General features: G+C 47.0%; 1 long non-coding RNA gene across 1 annotated transcript in view; it reads right to left on the bottom strand.

Moving 5' to 3' along the window:
• The window catches only part of LOC144165083 (uncharacterized), a 34,920-nt gene extending 14,420 nt beyond the window's left edge, over positions 1-20,500 (bottom strand). The window contains exon 1 of the long non-coding RNA XR_013321347.1: positions 20,366-20,500. This is a non-coding gene — a long non-coding RNA (uncharacterized LOC144165083). The remainder of the gene's footprint in view (positions 1-20,365) is intronic.
• Between the last annotated feature and the right edge of the window lie 1,224 nt (positions 20,501-21,724).

Below are 21,724 nucleotides of genomic sequence, written 5' to 3'. Positions count from 1 at the left end.
GTTGTCGGTGCGCAACATTAAAGATTCAGCGGACCCCTCGAATCTTTCCGCTACAGTCATACCTTCCGGGTGGCAGCGGTGACGTACTTCTGTGGGCGCCTGGTGAGCACGGTTGATTGACGACGGCTAGGAGCCCCGGGAAAATTAAAAAATAAGCGTAATAACGCCAACCTTATACGTCTTGTATAAGGTTTCGTTATAAACCAAATTACATAAGTCATTCCGTATCTCCAGCTCACTGGAACAGAGAAAGGTGAAGTTGAGCTCTATATATGATAAACTATCCAGTTTGCACAGGGCATCGTATGCTCGGCCTTTACCGTTGGAGACAGGCATCATAAAAACTTAGCGTGCAGCCAAGTGCAACAGACTTGCCAGACGCTGTAATGGAAGAGCCATCTTAGGCTTTCTCCACATCTATGCAGTTCACGACAGACAGATAATTTGGCTTGGCAACGATTTACGAGCGCACATAAGCGTGTATTCTGTTCCAAGAAATAACCCTTCTGAGCACCGTAAAGACAGAAGCTTGCCTACGCAATAGTTCTTCACAAAATTAAGCACACAAAGTCAGAAGCCTGAGACGTTGGCGCTCTCGAATACCTAAGACGACGAGTGGCCGGGGCTGTTGTAGTAAAGCAGACAGGTAATGTGTTCGTGTCTTGCTCTAACCATGCTCTCAAGCTCCCATAATGCTAGAACGCCAGTCCTAACAGACAGCAACATTAAAACAACAACAAAAAGTCCGTCATCTTTCACAGTAAGGTTTGAGGCGAACCGCATGGACGACAATGGGTCGCATGCCTCGTCGTGATGTGCCGGAATCACCATCGGGGATCACTTCGTACGTAAGTTGGCTAACACGTCGTAGCATTTGGTAGGGTAGAAAACACCGTCGCAGAAGCTTCTCACTGAGTCCGTGTCGTCGGATGGGAGTCCAAACCCACACATGATACCCAGGGTGGTACTGCGCGTCTCGCTGTGGGAGGTTTTAGCGTCCCGCATCCACTTGTTGGTGGTCCGTTGTACGAACTCGAGTGAGCTGGTGGGCCTCCTTCGCACGCTGAACGTATCCTTGGAAGTCGGCGTTGAAATCACCGTCTTCTACGCGCGGAAGCACGGCGTCAAGCATCGTATTCAGCCGTTTTGCGTAGCAAAGCTCGAACGGCGTCATCTTCGTAGTTTCCTGGATCTTTGCGTTGTACGCAAGCAGGACATACGCAAGAATATCGTCCCAACACTTCTGTTCAACGTCGACGTACATAGCATATCCACGATGGTTTTGTTCAGAAGTTCCGTTTTTTTTGTTAATTTGGGGGTGGTACGCTGCCTTTGTCGGTGATCCGTATTGCTGTAGCGTAAACGTCCTTGCATGAGATCTGCAGTAAAAGCGGCTCCGCGGTTCAGAATTACAACTTCAGGGTCTCCATGTCTCAGCACAACTTTCTTTATGAAGAATTTTGCGACTTCTTGTGCAGTCTCCCTCGGAAGAGCGGCGGTCTCTGCGTAGCGCGTCATGTGGTCTGTCGCTACAACAATCCACTTGTTCTCGGATTGTGACATTGGAAACGGGCCGAGGAGATTCATTCCAATCTGTTGAAAGAGCCTCGACTGGACTTCGGTTCGACTTCGGCGGCGTTTTCTGTCGCTGACAGTCACGGCACCTGTGGACGTAGTGCTACACATGGGTCATTAGGCGGGGCCAGTAGTACTTCACTTTGATTTTTCCCTTAGTGCGTGCTGCACCGAGATGTCTTGAATACGGGTCGTCATGGCACGCTTCCAAAATTTCCTCACGAAGGTGTGCGAGGATGACAAGAAGATAAATTGTTCTCGTTTAAGGGTTGAACTTTTTCGTCCCGAAGACGGAGTTTTTGGGCCTGAATACATGAATGTTGCGTTTGCAGGTAAGTTGCGTAAGTTGTGCGGAAGTTGCTTTCTTCGAGATAGTAGATTATGACGCCTAACTCGGGGTTGGCACGCTGCTGGGCGGCTAGGTCGCTGTCGATCACGACTCCGAAGAATGCGCCGTCTTCGTCGGAATCTTGTGGTGGTCGGTCGACGGGGTTGCAAGACAGGCAGTTGGCGTCGGAGTGTTTCTTAACGGATTTATGGACTATTGTAACGTCGAATCCTGAAGCCTCAAGCTTCACCTACGGAGGGCCATGGCGGCCGCTTTTGTGATGGAGGCGAAAAGCAAAAACGCCCGTGTGTGCGATTTCGGCGCACGATAAAGATCCCCAGTTGGTCAAAATTAATCCGGAGCCCTCCACTACGGCGCGCCTCATCGCCTGCGTTGCGTCGGCGTGTTAAACCCCACAATCAATCAAAATCAATCCACCTACGGAGACGGCCAGAAGGGTGCTTCATATTGGCGAGCCAACACGTAGCATGGTCGTCTGTCGCAACTTTGAACGGTCTTCCATACACGTATGAGCGAAATTTTAGAAATGGCCCAGTCATTCTTATTCATTTGCTGAGTAGTTTTTTTCTTGCTTTGTCACACCACGGCTCGCATCGGCGATTACTTTTTCACACCTGCCTGGCTTTTCGACAAGGACGGCCCGCAAGCCTATATCACTGGCGTACGCAAGCATTTCTATTTTGGCGTTTTCGTCGCAGAATGCTTCCTCTTGGAAGCTTTCCGATCTGAAAAAGGTACTATCTGTCGTCTTTTTAGTGGCTATGCAATGCGTGCGAAGTTTACGATGAAGCGCCTGTAGTACGCGCATAGTCCGAGAAATTTTCGCACGCCCTTCTTGTCTTTCGGTCTTACAAATTTCACTATGGCTGAAGTGTTCTCCAGGTCCGGCAGGACTCCCGCGGCGTTGACAACGTGCCCAAAAACTTCAGCTTCTCGCACGCGAAGCAGTACTTTAAAGGCTTCACCTATAGCCCCGACGTAGGAACAGCATCAAGTACAGACTCCAACCTTGCAAGGTGTTCGTCGAAACTTCGGGAGAATAATACAATGTCGTCGAAGTATACGAGAGAGGTGTGACACTGCAGGTCAGCCAGCACAGTGTACATGACTCTTTGAAATGTTTCTGATGGCGTGCACAGTCCAAACGGCATCACCTTGAACTCGTATAGGCCGTCCGGGGTTATGTATGAAGTCTTCTCTCGGTCTCTCTCGGCCACTTCATTTTGGGAATAGCCTGTCTTCAAATCCATCGAAGAGAAGTGTGTAAACGCAGTCAACATTACTGGACAATTATTGCACTCTGGGACACTTACATGCTGTGGCCAATCGCCGTCATTCGGTAGGACCAATCCCTCATCTGTGCATACCTAATATCATCATCATCTGTACATAATCATCGTCATGAGTGGCTGGTTCCGTTGAGTCACCGACGGTCTCATTAAACCTAGTCCGCTGGTAATGGTGCCGGAGTACTTTGCTTGGTAGAGGCGGCAGAGGGCGTCGTCGATTCGTGGCAAGTAGAGTTCCTGTATATCGCGTAGCGCAAGAGTTGCGCGTCTGATTGCCACATGTCACCGGTTCCAGTTCGAGAAGAAAGCCCGCTTTCAATGCTGTGCAGAAGACCCCGTATTTCGTCAGTTCTGCTCAACTTAGCATCGGTGGTTGCAGAAGCGGCGACAGCGGCGGCGCAATCGTGGGCCGGTTTTAAAGCAAAGCTTTTTACCTCTACCGCCTAAGGGTTCTTTCGCGACCGTTGGTGTTCCCAGAAAACTCCAGTGAATAAATAAAAGAATTCACTGGCACCACCGGGAATCGAACCTCGAACTAATAGACCAACAAAGCGAGAGCCGGTTGTCTCACCGATTTAGCTACGAGCCCACGAGAAGACGGGGAAGACAGGTGGTGTGCTCACCAAGCACATCTACGAGTTTACCCCGTGTGTCCTCGCTGAATGCCACGTGAAAGCGTCTTGCGACCACTCACGCCCGTCTAGCGGCCCTGTGGCACCTTGCTCATTTGGTAAGCGTTAGAAAAATTAAAGAAAACTCATACTAATGCATGGCATCTCACTTCTGGAACGCCAATGTGCTAAAGGCTCTGGCCTCCAGTGTTCACGTAAACATTCACAGCTCGTTGTCGCCCGCCCTCACGCCAAATCAAGCAATACATTCAAATACTCCTTGATGGCCAGGCCATCACTCTAAGCCCCAGCATCAAGATCCTGGGACTACATCTCGAGGCTAACACCAAGAGTGACGACTCCTTGCAGCGCCTCAAAAACAGCATTATTAAACCTATGCACATGATCAGGCGAGTTGCCACTAAGAAGCGAGGACTAAAGGAATCTGGTACCTTTCGATTAATTGAAGCTTTTGTCCTCTCGAGAGCCCCTGACGTCTACCCGCTGTCTTCTCCTCGACAAGGAAGACATCGCTATGCTTTATATAATGATTACACTGGCGGTCGTGCAGGCCATTGGTCTACTCATGAGTGCGTTCACACAGAGGCTGCTTAGCACGGGGATCCACAACATGGTGGAAGATGTGATAGAAGGCCATTTTTCTAACCAGAAGGTTCGACTCAGAACTGCGGTGGGTAACCGCATGCTTCACCAAATTGCCTGGGCAGCCCAGAATGTCATTCCGCTTGACGTACTCCCACACTCTTTGCAACTAAAACTAAAGATGCTCCCTTTGCTTAGAAATATGAACCCCTCACATGACGAGGGTCACCGAAAAGCACGGGCTCAAGTGGTAAACACCACCCTCGGTGGGGCTCATGCAATTATCTACACAGACGCCTCCGAACATCGAGGGCAGCAATACGCCACCATCATGGCTACCTCCAGAACCAACCTCTTTGCGTGTACCTCGCTTAAGAACAAAGACATGACGGCAGCAGAAGAGGCAGCCATCGCCTTGGCTCTCACTCAACCAGGGGTTCGGAGGGTAGTCACCGATTCCCAGCAATCCTACTGGGATTGCCAGTCGGGTTGGGTGTCCTGACGTGCACTGTGCGTGCTAAAAACCGCTCCCCAAACGGTTCCATTCAGGTCATCTGGACACCCCCTCATGCTTCAATGGAGGGCAACAAATACGCCCACCCAACAAGCCTGCGCATTTACCTCCCGTGCTATGTAGCTACAGGAGGACAGCCACCCGCTTGTCACGTTCATGGAGATAACCCAGCATTATCGCCATCCGAGACAGACCGTACCTTCGCCTTACCCTGACCTTTCCAGAGAACAACAAACTGCCCTACGGCTCCTACAATCCAGGCTCCTTCCCACAGCCTACGCGTCTGCACTTAATGAATCCGAATCGCTACGACGCTGAATGCAAATTTTTCTCAGAAGTAGGAACACTCCGCCCCGTATTCGGGGAGTGCGACTTTAGCCCTGAGCACCCTCCTCTCTTTCCGTCAAGTACCCAACAAGAGCAATGGGAGATGCTGCTATGCAGGCCCTCTCTACCTACCCAGCTTCAGCGGGTGGATAGAACACAGGCCGCGCGGACTGTATATGGGCCCCACAGAAGAAGGAATTACTCCCCAGGGGTGCTCTCTGGGCCATTCAGAAATCTGAACAGAAGTATTTCTTTTTCCTGCTCCTCCCCGTCTGCCGCAATTCTCGTCGCCTACGTCCGTGGCGGAGAGACGGAAAAGTCAGATCGTCTAACGCCTGTTAGAGCTTACTTTAGTTTTATAAAAAAAGTTTCCATTCTTGTGGTACACCAATACAACTCAACCAAACACCGTTCATGCGTCATGCATTGATTTAACCTTACAATTAACATCTCTCTTGATAATAAATGTTGCGAATTAGTGCATTTCACTTCTCCCTGGTTTTACTATTTGTACAGCGTTGTGAGTGAATTTAAGTGACGTCTCAAGGGTAATCGTTATGGGTGCTGTTTACAGCTTTGCTTTCCAACCACATTCACAGGGTGGATGGGCGCGATTTTTTTGTCCTGCCGCTCTTCGCCGGTCCTCCTCGCCGCTGACGCTGGCGCAGCTGCCTGATGATGATTTCTATTGGTTTCCCCTTTGTATCGGGGTGATTAAATGTCATCTTACCAAAAAGGACTAATATACACATGTTTTACACTTTTCGTTCAATACTAGCGCTGCTTAGGGCAGGCACAAAAAGCTTATTAGGCAGAAAATACTTTTTTTTCTGTTACAGGTGGTAACTGTCCTAGGCAATATTCCCTTCTCAGCTTTTCGTCCACCAGCATTCTAATCTTCTTTTCGTCCCCTCGACAGCCTTGAAGGTAACTTCCTCTGTCATACCTTTAAATAATAGGCCTTCTGAAAGCCCAATATTCCCTTCATGTAGATTTGGATGGATACCCTCACATTCTAACACGATGTGCCGGATAGTTTCTGTTTCTTTTCCGCAGACCACGCATACCCCATCATTTTGTGAATACTTCCCCACTAAACTCTTAGTTCGCAGGCAACCTGCTCTAGCCTCAAAAAGCAAAGCACTGCCCTTGGAGTTATCGTAGAAATTTTCCTTTCTGATGTTCATCTTCTCAGCCCTGTACATCTCTAACGACGTTTAAGGTTCCATTTTTCCCTCCATTTATTCGTTTCAATCTGCCTTGCCTCTTTTTTCGTTACCTTGGCTGTTTTGCATTCCCCACTGTTCTTTCCGTATTTCATCGTTAGCCTTCTAGTCTTTCTTAACCACTGCGTGTCCACGCTTTTCGAGTATAGGTACCTAAAAACCTTAGCTGCCCACCTTCGTTGATCCATTGCCCTCAACCTCATCTCAAAGCATATCGTACTCTGAGCTTCTCTAACTTCAAACGACGCCCAGCCCATATCTCCCTGAACTGCTTCGTTAGTTGTTTTTTCATGCGCGCCTAAGGCCAAACGTCATACCGTTCTCTGGTTTACTTCAAGGCCTGATAGAACGTCTGATTTTAAGCAGAGTACAGCATTCGCAAACGTGATACCCGGAACCATTACTTCTTTCCACATTCCTCTTACTACTTCATATTTGTTATACCCCCACAGAGCTCTATACTTCATTATAACTGCGTTTCGCTTCCCCTTAACCTTAAGTTGCTCCTCGTGAGTACTTAACTAGTTATCCCCTTCGTATATAAACACTCCCAAATATTTATATTCCTTCACTCTAGGTAATTCTCCTCGCTGAATAGACACTACATCGGTGGTAGCGTCATTGAAAACCATTATTCCTGATTTTTCTGCACTGAAATTTAATCCGAGGTCAGTGGTTTCCTTGCCGCAAATATTTATTAGCCGCTGCATATCGGTTTGGTTATCAGCTAAAAGAACAATGTCGTCCGCGTACAACATTCCCGGAATATGCTGTTGTACCACTTCGCCTTGCAGCATATGGGTTAGGCTAAACCCTACTTGACTTTCTTCCATTTTCTTTTCTAACCCTGCCATGTAAAGCATGAACAGTATTGGGCTCAAAAGGCATCCCTGTTTCAGTCCCCGATGGATGTTGACCTGCTGGGCGCATTTCTGTCCTTCCCAAGTAAGGTGCACTCTATTGTCTTTATAGATTGCCTCTGCCTACATACGAGGAGGGTGGCTTTCCCGCACGACCAGGAACTCAAGATGGCGGATGGACGCGCAACTCTGTCCCCTAGCTAGGGGGACAGAGTTGGGGAGCACAGGAGCACAGGAGAGCACAGGAACTCTAGTGGCAGGGAGTACACGTCCTTTATGGTGATTTTAACCTTAACGTGCCATCGCTTTTCTTAAGAGTACGACCGGCGCAGCCCAGGGGCTTTTTTATGGTTGTAAAATGTCGCCGCTCGGCATGTCATCGGCTTGTGTCCTGATAGTTTCTCTCACGTGGGCAGACATGTGGAACGGTGGCTGTCAGTTAGGTTGGGCTGCATCTTCGGTTATAATTTGGTGCTTCGGTAGGGGTGTCTGACGTTTTTTCGATTTAAGGAAAAACGCTCGCTGTAGCACCACAGCAAATCGAATAATTTGTCCCGATTTTCTTGGGGCAGCTCCGGGATCACGTCGAAAGGATGCAGCAGCTTGAAAGCATCTGAACATGCGCGTTCAAACTTGGAGACCGCGATCGCTTGACTTGTTTAATGCGTTTCTTCGAGAAACAAAATTGAAGCGCCCTTGTTTAAATGCTGCTACTCGTTGGGAAAATTATTGAACAAAGCATGGTATTTGCATTGCTTAAAGCGCACAATGTCTCTTGCGACGACTACATCGCCGTCGAGAAGCAAAACTTCGTGACCGTCTACGATGGCGTTGACGTCACGAGCAGCATCCTCACAGTAGATGGTGATCATCAAGCTTGCGCGGGGTGGCAGGGGCAAGTGATCGTCGGCGATCCTTACAGCAGCACGGTTGCCGGGGTTCGGAGGAAAAAGTTATCGACCTTTACTGCAGATCAAGTATTGCACTGTTGTCCGTCAAAAAGTCCCTTCCAAGAAGTAAGTCGCGTTAGTAGTTAGGCACAATGACGGAAGCAGCAGGGTACTTGGTGCTGTCTATGGTGACGCGCGATTTGCGCGTTCCACTTGGCGTTACGACATATCCTCCTGCTGTGCGTAAGTGCGGACCGTCCCATCCTTTCGTAACTTTCTTTAGCTTAGACGCGAATGACCCGCTCATCACTGAGTAGTCGTCTCACGTGTCGATGAGGGCGACTACATCAAAGCCGTCGATAGACAACTGGAAGTCGGACGTTGCTTTGTACGAGTTTTCGGTGCATCGGGGCATCGTATCTCGGGTGCGTGTTTGCGGTCGGGAATTATGCGTCGTCGTTATCGTCGTGTTCTCAGCGGCAGGCTTGGTCATGTCGGGTACGCGTCGTGCCATATCATTGTCCTCGTGTTTGGGAGTCACGACCTCGTTAGATCGGGTCATCTGGCTGAGAGCACGTCGTGAATCATGATCTTCGGCGAGTCGTTGCGACGTTGGAGGGTTGTCATGTTTCCGCCATCGTGCAACTATACATCAAGAAATTGCTGCTTTTTGTTTCTCCTACGTGAGCTGGGGGATCTTCCACGTGCGAAGTCAGCGTTGCTACAGCGGCTCGGAGATTGGTATGGATAGAGCGACATCGAATGGTTGAAACAAGCTGGGCCACGGCTGGTTTGTGATAGGTAGTCGTCGATCTCACGTGGTGGTTGGCGAAGGAGAGGGCGAGATGCGTCGACGGAAAAATCATTCAGTCCGTGTGTCTTGTATGGGCAGCGACGATAGATGTGATCGGCCTCTCTTAAGTGGTAGCACAGCCGACGATTATCGGCGGTTCACCAAATGTCGGTATTCCTCGGCGTCTGGTTTCGGGCCACGGCGGCTCGGGCGGGCGACAGTGCGTGTTGGTATGGCGTGGCCTCTTGACGTGTTGGAGGAGGTCAGAGTCGACGAGCAACTGCGGCGTACGTCATAGCTTGTGGCTCACAGGGTACTTTGGATGGCGTACAAGTTTCGAAAGCGTGTTGAACATGTTCCCGGATCACGTAGGGCAGGAATGCGACTTGGGGTTGGGGCGCCGTCATAAAAAGTTTCCGCTGCTCCTCCCTGACCACTTCATAGATGGTGTCGAGTTGTGTGTCAGAGCCAATACCCTCGGTACCGATCTCGGAAACCAGCGCATTGACTCGACGGTCGTGCTGCCTCGTGCGAACTTCAAGCGTCTTCTCAATCGCAGCCGCCTCAGACGCAAATTCAGCCGCTGTCACGGGTGGGCTACTGACAGCACAAGCAAAAAGGTTCTGCTTTACCCCTTGCATCACATACCGTAATTTCTTTTCTTCTGTTATTTCCGGGTCCGCACGATGAAACAATCTCTTTATCTCCTGAGCAAAAATCACCACCCCTTCGTTGGGGTGTTGCGTGTGCGTCTCTAGCAAAAGTTCGGCTAATTCCCTTCACACGACGGTGGCGACCATTTTAGGGAACTCGCTTTTAAAGAGGATACAGTCAGTCATAAAGGTTTCTTTCTTGTGGAACTGAGTTCGTGGTGCATCCTCCAAATAGAAGAACGCATGCCGAAACGTTTCTCCGTCGTCCCTCTTGTTAAATAGCTGGGCGGGCTCCACATTTTTCATGCAGTCTTCAGGGTCTTCACCGGGGGATCCGCGGAACGATGGCGGTTCCCGGGGCTGTAGCAGGACGACAGGAGGAGTGACTTGTTGAACTATGTTGTCGGTTGAAGCGGTAGGAGAAAAAGCTTGGCTGGTAAACCTTGAAGTCTGTGGTTTGCTCGGCTTGGGCTGGCTTGTCGGTTTTCATAAGGCGTAGGGAGCAAGACGACGCATATGTCTTCAAGGGAAACAAGTTTATTGGAGCGAGCTTGTGCTCCCCTGAAAACACATAGAATGCGCAGGCGGCAAAGTAGCAGATATCAAAGTGACGTGCGCTAGCGAGCGTCCGCGAGTCACCGCGGTGTCTGCTCTACAGGATTTTATCTTTAGGCGTGTTTCTCGAACCGTCGATTTACATCCAGAACATTGTGCATCAAAGAAGAATATGCTAGATTAGTGATGTTAGGGCGAAACGCTGTCCTTATCGGGATGAGATAACCCATGTGGCACAAAAATAAAGAATGGAACACGCGCTTCACTTGGGACACCGATAACACAGCCGGGCGCAGCCGAGCAGTTAAACAAAACATAAAAAAACAAACCGAATGCATGGTTCATGGCAATATATCGTCCTGGCCAAATATGACGATCATATTTGTTACCTAGGGTGCGGCTCCGAAATTTAAATCAATATAAATGACGCGAAAGTAAAAAGATATGAGAGTATCATGCGGCAAATAAGGACGTGGTTTTGTTAGGGACCGAATACCATAGGCAGAAGTTTTCTTTATATGACTGTTGTGAGTGCTATGGTTTAGGTTAGGTTCGAACACACCAAGAAAGCAAAGCAGAGTTGAACGCGGCAATAAAATTAGGCTTGTGTGCTACAGAGAGCACGAAGGGTATTTGTCGTCTACCACTTTAATAATCACATACACTTTTTTTTCAAAAAACAAACTGTTATTGCGGCCCCAGTTTACGATACTCAGATGTTCAGTGCCAAATTGCATGAAAGGCCTGCGATGCACTTGCCTGAAGAAGATATTGTTGTATCATCAGCGTATAGTACGCAATGGCCTGACGCCAATCTACTAGGCAGATCATTTTTGTATAGTAGAGCAGTAAGGAACCATGTATTGACCCCTGGGCACACCATGATTAGTGATTTTTGCAACAGAAAACGCAGCTTGACGTACACAACATATTCCCTATCCCAAAACGCACTTTTATTGAAGCGTTACGGTCCACCCAGTTCCTCCATAGCTTTGCAGCTTTGCAAATAAAATGTTATGAATATGGGATCAAAAGCTTTGGTGTGGTTCAAAAGTACTGAGCCAACTATGAAGCCAATATAGATGGAATGTTTAATGTGATTAGCTCAACAATGCAAGGCGAAACGTTCTTAGCTTCCGGAATGAAACCCCCCAAAAAAACATTGTTTTAGCAGGTTAATTTTATCAAGGTACACAGTTAAACGCTTAGGAAACTATTTTGTGATATTCTAACTAAAGAAAGGAAGAAGTGTAAATGGTCGACAATTAGACATTGAATTTTTGTCACCTTTTCCATACACTGTTATGACGTTAGCGCATGTTATTCCAAGCGAAAATCTTTCAGTTTTGTTTGATTATGATAATTAGTTTTTGATTTTTAAGTTTTTCGACAAGACCTTTACTAACTAATTCGAGAAAAAAAGAGAACTTATATAAAATATCAATACGCAACCTTTGAACAATACACTACAGGAGCTATGTAAAATTACTGTACCCCATTAAATACGCGATTGAAAGTGGCCGAGTGGGAGGCGGTGAAACATTTCATAAACCATGTTGTAATAAGCACTCCGCTCAAGAGAAATGTCATATTGTGTGCGAAGTAATTATGACTCTAGGCCATAACGGGAAAAAGAATCCGTATAACCTGCATAAGTACTGTAATTATTCTTGAGTACATTTATAATATTATCGTCTGCAGTTGATATATCTTTGTTTTCGAATGATGGTTTAAGAATTTTATCCAGGTAAAATAGAAATTGGTATACAGAAGGCGACTGTGAGCGATAAATACAGCCGAGAATGAATTTTCTGCCACTATGTGGAGGGAATGGGAGGTCGGTATCTGTCCAAACTGATTCACAATGAGTGATGTCAACGGCAAGATCAAGCCTGCCGCTTTACGCAATGCCAGAGAAAATGAAAATGGCCGCACCACCGTGACCATCAATTTCGAGGTGACAGTACTCAGAGGTGTAAGATGGGAAGCCATGTTCCCGAGAGAGAGGAATTTTATCGAAATGAAAAATGATGGTAGTATATATGGCCAGCTATTCTGTGTGTGGGAAGGGAAAGGGGAGGAAAGAGCGTAGATGGAGGACGAGAGAGGTGAAGATGGCGGAGAAATAAATAGATGGCTATGTATAGAACATGCCAATACCGATACTGTGCATGTGGTAAGCCGGACGGGCATCAACTACAATATCTCTGAGATGCCGCTGCTGCGTAGAAATGTCAGCATAGCCTTAAATACCTTGTGAGAACGCTTCGCGTCTGGCCAAGGTCCCAGCAGCACTTCCTCCGACACCACACGACAGTCCAAACGGGCCAATGTTCTCGCTAATTGTTCCCGAGCATGCGCATAGCGTAGACAGTGGCAGAGAACATGCGAAATATTTTCTGGCACATTGCATGTCTTACAGTTGGAGTCGCTCGTAAAGCCAATGAGGTGCTTGTAGCGACGTGTAAAGGCTACGCCAAGCCGTAGTCGGTGAAACAGCGTGGCGTAGTTTCGCTGAATACCAGGTAACCGAAACTTGCAGTCGGGGTCCAGGCGGTGTAGTCTTCTATGACGATTGTCAGGGTGGGACCAGTGACTCGCCGAGGCGTGGAGGATAATGGTAGACAGAAGGGCGGCCGTGTCCGTCCTTGCGAAGGGCAGACGTACAACATCAGCATTTGCAGAAACCTTCTTTGCCTCCTGGTCAGCTCAGTCGTTATCAGCTAGCCCGTAATGGCCTGGTACCCACTGAGTGGTGAGGACATGTCCTTGTTACAGTGCCAATGAGCATAATTCGAGCACTTCCGCTGCAAGAGTATAATAAGGTCCTTGCCTTATAACTTCGTTGAGGTCCTGGAGTGCTGGCTTGGAATCACAAAACAGGGTCCAAGCTTGAGGTGATTCACGGAAGACTAAACGAATCGCCTTGTAGAAATGAACGAAAAATGGTGATTTAGGGAAGTAGCAAAATTAGTGATACCTTCACTGTTTTCGTAAGGCTTCTTGCATTAAAATGACTGAAGGAATGGCGATCATCTCTAAGCAAATATATACTGTCAACCGCGGGCAACAAAGAAGTTTTTATTAGATCAGCGCATGTCCACTATTGAAGAGTGCGAATGAAGAAGTCACGTGAAAATCCGCATGTCTGCGTCGGATGATATGCCAAACACGCTGCTGTCGAACATCTTTATAGCTTTGATTTGGCAATTGTCTATCCGGAGGACCTGGTAGGAGTGCTCCTTGAGTGTGAGGGCCTGTGCTACAAATGTATTGCTCTTGTGCCTTAGATCGTCATGTACATAATGTCGTTTAGCCTTTCCTCCCATTTCATAATATTGTTTTTACTATTCCACCGGCACAATGTTTCATTTGGCGATCCACTGGAAACCAACCCCCAACCTCCCGTCGATACCTACCCATTTGGTCTAGCAAAGGATGACTCTCCTTATAGCAAGGGCGCTGTGACCCAGCAAGGCCCGTTGAAGAATGCGAACCAGCCTAGGCGATCCCGGTCTAGGGTAGGTAGCCACTACCTCTAAATAATTCTGAATGCCTCTTCCAATGAAATTTGTATTTATTAATACAAAAGAAGAAAAAAAACATTACCACGATAATGTGACGTGCATGAAAAAAGACAAGGATATACCGCAGGGAAATTTACAAAAGGTATATTGGTAGGCGAAAACAGGTTTAGTTCTGTTGGGGTTAAGAGAAAGACTTGAACTATATTTCGCAAATGCGAGTACGCCATAAAAAATAGTATTGTATTGGTTACTCAACGTCGGCGGCGCAGCACATTCTTTCAGAAAACATCATATGTTGGAAATCTTTATTGTCCACGTTGATATTTTCACGTGTAACCATCTTGGTGTAAAATATATGCTCAGTACCATTGTACAGCTCATCAAAAAATAGAATTTTTTGTCATTTGTAGGCACCGGATAGTAGCAATACTTTGCCGGAAGGACGTTGTACGCATTGTGGCCAACCGCACACGATGAAAATAGGGCTCGAAAATAACAACATACTTGCTTTGAAGGCTTTTCGCAAGGGGAACACTAGAAATAGTGGTTTTCATTAAAAATGTTGTTGTGAAGCCTAAAAGAGAAACACAGAAAGCTAAATTTAAGACTATCACACAAAGAGCTCCTTCTACGATGCCACTATTAGTAAAGAGAAATAACGAATCAGAGCGGGTGCCGTGTGATCTGCGCGACGTGTGAGAAAATAGTCAAGAAGCGAAGCAAAGCGTTCTAGTTGGTTTTGGTGAGCCAAAACATGAGTGACCTGATATCATGTTGTAGGCAGGTATAGTACTGAGCATAAGGTTCAATTCAACTTTACACGTATCAACTTCAACAGCACGAACGACCAGTCGAGAATTTAAAGGCAACATCTACAACGAAGTCCGAAAAAGGAAAGCCAAATAATTACCCTTTCCACTAACAGTGGTTGCTTTGCATCTTGAGGATGACTATGAAGACGGAGGTGAGAATGAATGGAGCCTTGGACCAAAGACCTCGCCCCACTTCCTTGGTTTTTGATTAAGTAATCTTTTTTTGTTCGCACTTTACCATTCACTTGTCGATATCCTGGTTCCAGGCAGCTACGTAAAGGAGAAAGAATAGAAGTGACAACTGGAGACATGAGGAGCTTGAGAAGAGTACCAATATTATTAATGGTTTTTAATGAAACGTCGGTGCCAAGTCAATTTTATCCCAAAGGTGTTAAAGGGACATACAACTAATTTTTGTCGCGTATATGTTCTCTAGCTAATATGAAAGCCAGCGTTTTGCATAGCCCGGTAACCACAAGCAATTTCTAAACAAATTCGCAAAATAATTTTAATTTGGCAGCAAACTTCCTGAAATCGGAAGGGTGGTGTTTCGTAGTGTCGAAAACTTGACACTGCAATATGTGTCCCTGTCACGTGAGCTGCAAACCCAGCAGCTACTGTAACTGCTGAAACGTTTATTTACGTAATGAAAACCTTTAAACACAAGTATTTGTACAAATTTAAATTGTATATGTGTTTCTAAACATTATTTTGAAATTTTTTAAGACACTCCGCCCGCCTTCGCTGGGTGGCTCTCAGTGTGGCAAACTGTGCATACATGCCCTGAACCAACGGCAGCGTTCAGTAAACAGACCTAGCGAAGGATCTTTGACGATTCTGCCTGAGTAAGGGGCGCTTTTTCTTCCGAAATATTTTATTTCAGTTGCCAAATACGCCAACGGCAGCTTTAAAAAAAACGTCGCGCCCGGGGACAATCGTACTGCCAACCTCTACAACCTGAAGCCAGATTCTACCTGCCTGTCGTCTATCCCAACAGATGGCGCATTCGTGCAAAATAGGCCGTTGCAATAAAAAAAAAACAGGAATAGAACAGAGCCTGCGATTCAAACTTTTTAAGCTGGGGACAAGTTTTTAAATATCGTCTTTCATTTCGCATACAGACAAAAGTATGTTGCTGAGCTACTCTATGTCATGGTTGCCAGCCTTATTTTTGGTTGAGACACATACGGCTCGTAGATCTGAAAATTTCGATTTGAAAACTTCTAGGGCGTTATCAGCAGAACCGGTTCTCACCAAGGTGCTTTAAGTGATGCCCTTTCATTTGGGATAGAGAATATATACTCGATAAAAATCTGTTGTCTCTCCCTTTAGGAAAGTTTACACTGACTGTTAATTCTACTCATAAAAGTATCGTTATAAATATCTAAAGCCGTAGTAACAGCGGTGCTGTATAAGCTTGACCTGCGGCCATGCCGAACGCTACAAAAACCCCACTCGCTGAAGTGCACAGGCTCCAAATGCTAGTCCAGGATTTACGAGGCAAATTGCGAAAAGAGAATGAGCCCACGAGCAGGGGTTGTTTTGTGTGCACGCCTCAAAAAAAAACGCTTCGCATGTTTAAAATCAAACCTGGGTCATTCGTGTTATGAAACCAGCGTCTATCCGATTGCGCTACGATCGTGTTCAAGGTCCTAAGCATTTTCTTTAGGTTCGTAGCGCGGCCGTTGGCTTTCGACGTTGGCGGAGAGTAAAGGAAATTTAGATCCAGACAGTGCTGTTGCGGTTTTGAACTTTAGAATGGAAAATTATGAAATTCAAATGGACACAGTTTGCAAAAAAAAACTTCGCTTTTTGACGTGCTTTCTATTATAAATAAATTGATACCTAAGCTAAGTCAAGGCAAAGCTGGTGTATCCCAACAACTGCACTACTTTCTGATTCTTCAGATCTCAGTTGCAAAGTGGGCTGTTTTTATCGACGCCATATATCCTTTGTTTTACATAGGAAAGAAGGGAGCAAGTAGCTTCTTTTAAAAAAAAAGTGCGCAAGATCGCACGGGCCAACTTTTCTCGAGTACTTTTCTCGAATTGCAAGTTTTTATGTTTGTTATACCTATCTTAGTAAAAACTGTAATTGAATTAATTTGGCTTGACATAAAATTGTTTACCTTAAATAAAATTCACTATTTTGTGTTTTTATGGTTATTTGTAAATTTAGTCATTTTTTGTAAACACTGAGGCCGGGGAACTATCTTCATTTGTTCTTTAATGACTCACAGAACTGATCACGTGCTGGCGCTGCGAGAATTCGACGTTCTTCCGCTTCAGGATAAATGATAGGGATGTTTCAGATTCCCTACCGCCAAAGAGTGCTAGGGTGGTCTCTGACGCGCGTATTTAAAGCAGTCCTCGAGCGGATAAACGTGTTTTTTTTTAACACCACATCACCTCCTCGTTGCTTCGCATCAGAAGACACACTCTGGCCACACCGTCACGTCAAGAATACTTCTCGGTTGTGCACATTTTTCAGAACGTCCGCAGTGCCCTGCCGCCAGGATTACGATGTCGCCTTCTACCAAGATTTTTCCGGTCGTTGTGAGTAGTGTTGCTCCGACTTCTTTGCGGTACTCTCGATGCCACCCCATCCACCAAGCCGTTGCGATGTGAGATCGCCTTCTCCAGCCCTTTTCAATATTCAATAGCACCGTGGTGCAGCATATCTTTGTGAAGCACAAAATCGGCCATATCACTAGCACAACCCGTGGGGAGTGCACGCGTGATGTCGTAGCGCGTAGCATAGTCTGGGGCTACTGCAATCCAGTGATTGCCGGTTAAAGGAAACGAAAAAATGCCTAAAAGGTCCGTGCTAGCGCGGTAAAATGGTTTGGTGGGACTATCTAAAGGTTGAAACTGGCCGGCAGGACGAAATGGTGCGTTTTCTGTATTGGCAAATATCACAAGCCGCGACCCGTAGTGACCCGTAGCGACCCGTAGTCCTCTAGATCTCCGGCCAGTAAAATCACCAAGGGGTGTGATTGTACTGCGGGCGGCCCCAAGATGGCCATCGATTGGCACGTTGGGAAGCTGGTGGAGGACATCCGAGTGAATGTGCTCGAGTACTGCCCGAAGCAGATCAAGAAAGAGAGTGTTATGGGATTCTGGGCAACCGTTACGGCCGAAATCGGGAGACACACGTTGCGGTGGTGCAGTTCCTCGGTAGCTGGTGAAGATATGTATTCACCATCCGGCACGGGCAGAGATAAGGTCAGCGGGAGGTAGGCCGCCGCCTTCCGAGCCAGTCGAATGTGCTCGGTTGAAGGAAGCCGTGTCTGAGGTTCGACATCAGTAGCAAGGGTGGTTGCTAGCTCAAGACGAGTGAAATGGGAGCCGCAATCGATTAAGGCAGCGTGATCGACTAGAACGTCTAGACCGATATTGACGTCTTGAGGGCACGTGTTCAGGACCGCAAACATTACAGTGATTTCGTGGCCGGCAAGTCCAACACGAGCAGAACACATTCCCGCTACGGACGTCATCCCACCAATTGACAACTCTCAGAACACGGGACGGGGCAGGTGTGAGGACTTTCCGTAGGTGGCAGCGAAGAGATGCGCTCATGACAGACAACTGTGCGCCTTTATCAACTAAAGCAGTAACCGGTACACCATCTATATGTAGTTCGAATAGGTTGGGCTTTCGAGGAGTTGATAGAGGATTTTCGGGCCGGTCGGAAATGCAGTATCACCTCCGGGAGCTGCCTGGTCAATTTTTCTGAAGAGAATCAGGCAGCATGGTCGGCCATCGGGGAAAAGCGGTGAGGTTGCCACGATGGAGCCTGGCTACTTTAAGCGAGGGTGAGCGGTTGACCCGGGTCTACGTAGGGTAGGCATTGAACTGCTGAGCCCCGAAAGTTTGGAAAAAAACGGCGTTGCGTTTTCGTGGTGTAGACGGAGTAGAAGGACCGTGAGCCGTAATCAGAAGATAAGCTTGTAGGAGGCGTTCAGTGATTGCTTCAATGGCGAGCGATGTGGCCAACGAGGGAGGAGTAAAGCAGATCGGTTTTTCATCTGGCGTTCGCCATTCAGGAGGATTGCTGTGTGTGTTGCTGAAAGGTGCTCGGGGGAATGGGTGGGTGGTAGGCCGAAATTCATCGGGAAAAGGAGGAGGATGCGCATATCGGAATCTGCAGATGCGGGGAAGGTCTAGGCTTTGAATTTCATCGTGAACAACGGCTTGTATGACAGAGATCGTGGGTAGGCGGCAGCGATCTTCTCGAAATGACTCTGTGGTTGTCGGGGACATTGCTTCTAGTTCACAACCCATGATTTTGGCTATTTCCGCAGACGGTGCGACAGTGTCCGGTTTATGGGCACACGAGCGGGAAGGCAGAGGTCATCGCAGGAAGACTTCGAAGCGGTTTACGGGAGCCGAGTAAACTGATGGTCTATACGGCGCTCCTTGGCCTGCTTAAATCGTCTATACTCCTGGATGATTGAGCCAAAGGCGGCGCAATTCTTACAAATGAGCTGGTGAAATGCGCCATCTGCGATGCCCTAGAAGATGTGGCCAACCTTGTCTTCTTCCGACACTGTTACGTTAACCTTCGAGCATAGGGCCAAGACGTCCTGGAGATAGGTGACGTAACCTTCCGTAAAAGATTGAGTGCATTTTAGGATATCTTGCTTACCCGCAGGCTGGAGACTAACGGACTTGCCGAACACCTTTAGAAGCTCTTCTTTAAAAACACCCCAACTGGTTAGTTGAGCTTCATTCAATTCAAACCCTTTCTGAGCCGTTAGTTTGAGTGCACTCACAAGTTCCAACACGCTATTGTGTGCACTCACAAGTTCGAACACGCACAGCCAATATTCTACGTCAGTGTTGTCCGTTCAGTGAAGTCGCCAGGGTCCCGAGGGTGGGAAACAACGATGCACGGTAAGGGGGATTCGAGCTCATTTGTAGGCATCGCGTTGCCTCGAGCATTGCGCCCACTGCGAAGTTCTGTGTTGGGATGAAGCCTCGCTGGCAAGGGGTACAGAAAATAGGAAGTCCACCTTCACCAAAGATGTGTGACAACGCCGAGATAGGTTGTCAGGAAGAAGGTGTATTTACCAAAAACACCGTAGTGACTGGCTTAGAGGCGGGTAATGGAGCGAAATCCGGTCCAGCCGAAACTCCATTTTCGCCTCTCTTCTGTTCCTCTAAGTCGGTCCTTCAACAACAGCACATACTCAGATAACGAGATTGACGTAGATGGACATGCACTTGTGCTTAGCATCAGTTCCTGGCAGTGGTGGCCAAAATCTGCGACAATATTTAAGTCTGCATTTACAATAAAGGTATACGCTCGTACAGCCTCCACATAATTTGTCTGAAGGATTTTGTGACACAATGCAGGGGATTTTTTTATAAAGATAATTTTTATTTGGGCCCTAAAGAGGTACATTTGTGTTTATGTCCTCACGGACGCACTCGTAAACTGTATCATGATGGCAGACCGAAGGAACAAATCACGTGTTATTTACGACGACAGGCAGTGCGAATGCATTCTCGCTTGATAAAAAAAATGACATTTGTAAAGGCACGCAAGTGTAGGATGTGGAGTTTTCGCGGCCGCTTTGGTGCTATACAGCTGTCTGCTATACGTGGTACGCGGCATGACTGGTAGAACTTTATGAAGTTTATTATATTTCCCACACATGAAAGCTGCAGCATTAAGGACGGCCTTCGAACTGCCCAGCAACCTCCCTAAAATCCAGCGGCACTAAAACAGTGGGCAGCAACAGTGGAGCTATATTGCGATAGAGGAAAACGAACTTACGTGTCAACTCCCAATATTCCAATAAGCAGTGCTATGATTTGGACTTTCATGGCTGCACAACAAAACTTGTGCTCAAAATTGAGCCCTTGCTGGGTGTTGTAGCTTAAAGAAACCCAGCCAAGTTATTTCGAGAAGTACTGTATGAAAGTGCACAGTGGGAGATATCGGAAAGACATTACGTCATTACCACATGACTTCAAAAATAAAGTAAAAGGCATTGCTATTGTTAAAAAAGAATACCCTAATCAATTATTTTTTAGAACGGATGTGAGCCCTTTTTGTATCAGACATCGAAGTTTTAAAAATCACGATCCATTGTAAATACTTCGCGCTAGACGGAAAGAAAGTGTGCAAGACGACTTTCAGCCCTGTGCTTTCTATACAAGAAAAATTTTGTTTGCTGCGATTGAATTTTCAAGCGAACAACCGTCCTTAGCCTTTTGAAAGCATATAAAAGGCAGACTGTCTCTTGGGGGAACAATGCTTTGGTGTATTGACATAAAACGTATTTGCCATCAGAAGGGTGGCTAGCTGAAAATAAGCAGGGTGACAGCAAATAAGAGTTTATTACAACACAGAAATTATTATTTCTACATACAACAACACAATTTTTTAGGTACCTGTACGCATGTCTGTGAGCAAGCATACAGGCGATGAAGTTATTGAAGTTATGCCAGCTGCTATAAAGTCATGCCACGATATGCTAACTGTATGGGCATGCTGGATAAGGATGGATATAGTAGAGTCGCAACTATCTTTGCCTGGAACCTTCTTCTATTGCGTTTACAACGCGTGCAACGAGATTGTAGTTTTTTGTACTTCAGGCACTGTCCTTTAAGAATCCGAGAGGATACGGTTATCTATAGATTTATGATCGCAGGGCGGTGTTATCGGTGCGGCCGTTTGCAACTTCCGCTTAAGTATCTTCACAGGTGTATGCGGGAAAAAAGTGATAAAAACTCTGCTCTATCACAATGGCACTCTTATTAGCTTACTTTACTTAAAAACAAACTTATCATTAGGGCACGGTGTAAGAGGTATTTTAGGTGAGAGAGCACCGCCGCCCAGCGCGTCGACGTAATGTTCTCCTTCGGGGGCGGGTCGACAGATGGCGACAGTGATTGCTGCTCGCTCAACCGGCTACGCTGCGCGTGCACGCTGGTGCAAAAGCAGCCCCGGCGGGATGAACAAAAAATAAATCGTTCGAATGAACGACCATTGTGAGTTTATCTGTGAATCATGCGAATGTTTTGTCTTGCACTCCCTTATATCCGCTCCACCTACCCGCCCAGCTCTGACACACTGCGATTGAGAAGACTTCATATTGGCGTCAGCGTGCGGCGCGGTTGCACAAGTGTC

The sequence above is a fragment of the Haemaphysalis longicornis genome, unplaced genomic scaffold (assembly GCF_048455015.1).
Source record: "Haemaphysalis longicornis isolate Haplotype H1 unplaced genomic scaffold, Haemaphysalis longicornis Haplotype H1 scaffold_14, whole genome shotgun sequence".
Taxonomy (NCBI): Eukaryota; Metazoa; Arthropoda; class Arachnida; order Ixodida; family Ixodidae; genus Haemaphysalis; species Haemaphysalis longicornis.
This window is presented reverse-complemented; position numbering and strand designations above follow the sequence as displayed.